Below are 5,547 nucleotides of genomic sequence, written 5' to 3'. Positions count from 1 at the left end.
CTGGGATTCTGCCTCCTCACACAATCAAATGCCTGTAACATAATTCCTTTCCATTTGAAAAGCAATCCTCTCTCCCGCTTCAGTCTGAAAGTAAATTTCCGAAATTAAGACCTGTAGGCTGAGGGGCCTCCTCCCCCATCTGGTCAAATGTGATTAGCAATGGCATCTGGTGTTCAGGGAACCAGGCAATCTTGCTCCACTCCCAGCCTGGAAACATGAAACATGGTTTTAAAAAAAAATCCCTGCGGAAGGCCACAAGGGGGCAGAGAACCTGCAACCCACAGAGGAAGTGGGGTTGGCCCCAGACAGAACATACTCTTTTGTAAATTGCTCTTATTATCTAAATGCCTTTCAGAAACCAAATGAAGAATAGTATAAAGTCTTGGATTTCTTCACATAAAAAGGTAATTCACAAAACTGAGTGTGCCTTTTTCTTGGAGCTTAGATAACTAGGGTCTTTCAAAAAGGCCAAGGCAACGTGGTTTGGGTTTTTTCCTCATAGTCTGAGGTAAAGATTCTGGAAAATTTACACATTTTCCGTCCCAAACAGGGAGATTTGTTCTAGCTCACATGCAACCATTGCTTTGCAAAAATAGGCTTTTTCACTTTTTTCATATCTAGCAAAAATCAACCAAGTCAAATTTAAGGGAGGGGGGAGAATTATTTATTACAACTACTCCATTTAAAAAAATAATAAATCTGGGGATCAAATGGAGAAGCACAAAGGTTATAGAGACAAACCACAACTAAATGTGTTTTACCATGTAAGTTACTCTTGTGCTTTCCTGTGTTTCACAGATGGTTGCCTTTTTTACAAAGTGAAGACAAAATTCTCCACCAGCAAAAAGCTTGCAACTTGCTTTATTGCGATACTCCTTCATTTCAGAGGAACCAAACCTGCAATATCTCTGAGGTATACCAATAAATTATACTAGCATTATTTCCTAAGTGTGATATTGTGATTTACAATAAGAAATATTTATTTGGTCTTGGTCCTGGTCCTGATTCTGGCACAGAACTCCTAAAACCCTTGGAATTTTCTAACTGATTAGAACAGCAAGGTGTCTTATGTTAATGAGGTGATTTTTAGAAAGGACCTGAGGCTTGGGGCTGTTTACCAGTGGATCAAACAAAGTGATTAGAGGGGAACTTTCAGTCCCATTCCCTGCTTTCTGGGCAGAGGAGAAGGGCTGGACATTGAGCTCAACTACCAATAAATAGCCAATGATTTAATCAATCATGTCTACATAATGAAGCCTCTATAAAACCAAAAAAGGAGGGGCTTCAAAGAGCTTCCCAGCTGGTGAACATGTGACGAGGTGTGGAGAGCGGTGCTCTTTTGGCTTGCTATTTCTCTCCTGGACATCCCTAAACTCAGTCCTGCTAGTTAGCATATCCTACTCTCATGCCAACTTTCCCCATACCTTGACCTTCTTGACTGTTTGGTTTATATCTTCCTATATAATAAAAGGCTAATATGCAAATCAACCCAACGGTGGAAGGACTGGTCACTATGACGCGCACTAACCACTAGTGGGCAAACGCTCAATGCAGGAGCTGCCCCCTAGTGGTCAGTGCGCTCCCACAGGGGGAGTGCCTCTCAGCCAGAAGCTGGGCTCACGGCTGGCGAGCGCAGCAGTGGTGGCAGGAGCTTCTCCCACCTCCGCGGCAGCCTAAGGATGTCCGACTGATGGCTCCCGGACTGTGAGAGGGCACAGGCCAGGCTGAGGGACCCCCCACTCCAGTACACGAATTTTATGCACCGGCCCTCTAGTTTTATAATAAACCAGTAACCTAGTAGGTAAAATGTTTCTCTGAGTTCTATGAGATGCTCTAGCAAATTAATAGAATTTGAAGAGGGGGTCCTTGGAACCTCTAATGAGAACCTGGACTTTCGAGGAGCATCTGAAGTGGGGTGATGGGAAGGGAGAGGTGTCAATCTTATAGGGTTGAACCCTTAACCTGTGGGATCTCGGGGTAGATTATGTCAGAATTGAATTGAATTATAGGTGGTGTCACGGGGAACCCCATTCTCTCCCCTGCCCACCCAACTTGGTGACAAAAATGAAGCGTTCTGTGTGAGAAGCAAAGGAAACACCAGGTGGAAAACTGTTTTTCTAAAAGACTAACGAATTTAAAAGATATATAAAAAGTTAAGTTTTGCTTTTTCCAAATAGCAAATAGCAAACAATAGCTAATGGTAACTGTATCTAACATTTATTAAGCACTAAGTGCCACCTATTATGCCAAGTACTTTTCATGTGTTAACAAATATTCACCATGAACCTGGGCATAGATGATACTGTTAATCCCTCTTCATAAATGCAAAAACTCATCTGCCTTACTGTTTCTCTCCTGGACATTTCTAAACTCAGTCCTGCAAGTCAGCATATCCTACTCACATGCCAGCTTCCACCTGAAAGAGAGGAAACCTATGGAAGCGTCCTCAGATTAAGAAACATGACTCTTCATCCATATGAACAGGCAACTGGGATCACAAGAGCAGAGCACTTGACTTCACTTCCACCTTTAACTGTGCCCATTTTTCACCTTTCCATCACAGAAAAACTCCTCAAAAGTTTAATCAGGGGTAGAGGACCTTTTCTCTGCCAAGGTCCATTTGGGTATTTATAACATCATTTGCAGTGGGCCATACAAAATTATCAACTTAAAAATTAGCCTGTTATATTGGTCAAATATTTAATTAACTCACTCCTGACGCCTTAGCAGGACCAGACCAAATAATTTCGTGGACCTTATACGGCCTGTGGGCCAGACATTCCCCACCCATGGTTTATATACTTGCTGTCTCCAATCTCTCTACCCTATTGTCTATTTTTTAATTTAAAAACATTTTAATTGTGCCCTAGCCGGTTTTGCTCAGTGGATAGAACATCAGTCTGTGGACCGAAGGGTCCCGGGTTCGATTCTGGTCAAGGTCACTTACCTCAGTTGTAGGTTCCTCCCTGGTCCAGGCCCTGGTCGGGGCTTGTGCAGGAGGCAACCATTTGATGTGTTTCTCTCACATCTATATTTCTCTCTGTCTTTCCCTCTCCCTTCCACTCTCTCTAAAAATCAATGGAAAAATATCCTCAGGTGAGGATAAAAAAATAACAAAACAAAAAAATTAATTCTGATAAAAACACATAACAAAATTTACCATCCTAAACATTTTTATGTACAAGTTCAGTAATGTTGAGTATATTCACAGCTTTGCAATAACTCCCCATTCCCCATTCCCATTGTCCCCTTCTCTAGCCCCGGCAACCACCATTCTACTTTCTGTCTCTATGAGTCTGACTACTGTTGGCACCTCACATAAATGGAATCATGCAATGTTTATTTTTTTGTGTGGCTTTTTATTTCACTTAGCATAATTTCTTCAGGTTTCATACATTTTATAGGAGGTGTCAGAATTACCTTCCTTTTTAAGGTTGAATAATACTCCATTGTGATATATAGGGTGGGGCAAAAGTAGATTTACAGTTGTCCTTATGGAAAATAATACAATAATTAATAAATAATAATACAAGAATAAACTGTGTTTTGTATACTCACAACTGTAAACCTACTATATATCATTATTCTATTATGATTTATAATACATACATTCACCCATAATGGACATGTGTTTTAACAGGCTCTGCAGGTGATTCTGATAAAGGCCAAAGTTTGAGGGCCACTACTCTAAAAGTTCCAATTGGGGTTTTTTGTTTTTTATTGTTAATTTTCAAACTCCTTCCCTGAAAACCTCCCATGAATGGGGCTTTAGCTATGAAAGTGTGAACAAAGAACAAAGTTATCTGGTAAGTCATTTGTAGATGTTTGTAAATTGAGAAGTATATGCAAATTTTGAATATTTAAGATATAAAGGAAAGGGAAAACCCTTGAGCTCATATTTTCCTGCAAAGCCAAAGTGATTGTTTCATTCATTTTATTGAAGATGCATGCTTTGGATGGCCTCATCATAAAAGAGAGATTCTTATGTAAAATTATCTTCACAAAAGATCATATTTCTTAAAGTTACCTTCCTTCTCTGGGGCCTTCTGTATAAAATAAATTTAGAAGTTGTTTTGCAGCAATTACTAATGTCAACAATAATATCCTATTTTGTTTTATATTAAAATGAAGTTTGGGGAGACTTGTTTAGAATTGTACTATATCTATTGCTAAGGTGTATTACATAGTTGTAGACATAACCTTGTGATGTCTGGTGCTGCCAGAATGATAAATATATATGTATGAAAATAATGAACTCAATAATATCAGGCAAAAGTAAGGCTAAAATTTTCTTCCAAATAATTCTAAATGTTTACAAAAGTGAATTTTCCTCTTGTGGTAACTCTGGCTGAAATATGTTAAGTTGTGATTATCTGAAACGTTGGTTGGAAAACATGTGCTCCAAGGAAATAAATTCATTGGAAGAAAAAGCATTGCATTTGCCATAAAAAAAGATAGAAGACCAATTAGTATTTCCTTCATCTAAAGCTCTTTACAAGAGCACTGCCAGGGAGAAAAGAAGACAGTCAAACTCCTCCAACAACATGTTTGTAAATCTTAGCAAAATTTTTCTAATCCCTCAAGTTGAAATAAGTCAAAACACGCCAGTAAATTGGCCTTAACCTCATGTGTGGCATTATTAGGTACTGAAGTGAAGTCACTGGTGACTTGGCTTCCTTAATCTGATCAAAAATAAAATCCTGCTCACTCCCAACCCTTTTCTTAAAAATAAAGGAAAAAAGGTATTTCCTTGTCAGTTACTTTGCTCTTTAGTTCAAGGCCTCAGCTTCCGTTTTGTTTATTGAACGATAATAGCTCACATTTACTGGGCTGCTGCTCTGGGCCAGACACAAAGGACTTGCTTCCATAATTTCATTCAGCAGTCTCTGTGTGAAGTGGGAGACACTCCCTCTTTGCAGATGAGGGACCCCAGATCACACTGTGGGTATGGGTCTAACCACTACCAGGAAGCAAAAAAGAGATCTGTCTTCTGTAAAGTTCATGTTCCTAACCAAATATAAATTAAAAAAAAAAAAAGCAAAAACTAATGCCAGAGATGAACTGTCTGGGAAGTACTTGCAGAGATGAAGTGAAGTAGATAGTGATGACTTTAATTCAATTAAAGGGATCAAGTTTGTAAAGAACACCATAGTTCCCAGGAAACCACAGGAAGGCCATGTTCCTGCAGAGAAAGAAAGGAGGTGGAAAGGATTTTTCTTCCATGTAATTACCAAGAACTGTACAAGCCATGAGAACAGTGGTTCTCAAAGTGTGGTCCATGGAACAGCAGCACCAGCAGCCCCTGAGAGCTTGTTAGAAAGGACAACCCGAAAGCCCCTCTCCATAGCTATTGAATTACCAACTCTGGAGTGAGGCCCAGCATCCTGCCCTTTAACAAACCCTGCAGAGGATCCTGATGCCAGCTCCAGTTTGAGAACGACTGTTTAGAGTTTCTTTTGTGAACCATTAGGAACACTGATCAACACAACATATTCCAAACAACATTTGCATGTTTAAATTTTGGACCTGTTTATGCACACATTAACA

The sequence above is a fragment of the Myotis daubentonii genome, chromosome 10, assembly GCF_963259705.1.
Source record: "Myotis daubentonii chromosome 10, mMyoDau2.1, whole genome shotgun sequence".
NCBI lineage: Eukaryota > Metazoa > Chordata > Mammalia > Chiroptera > Vespertilionidae > Myotis > Myotis daubentonii.
Note: the sequence above shows the minus strand (reverse complement) of the source record.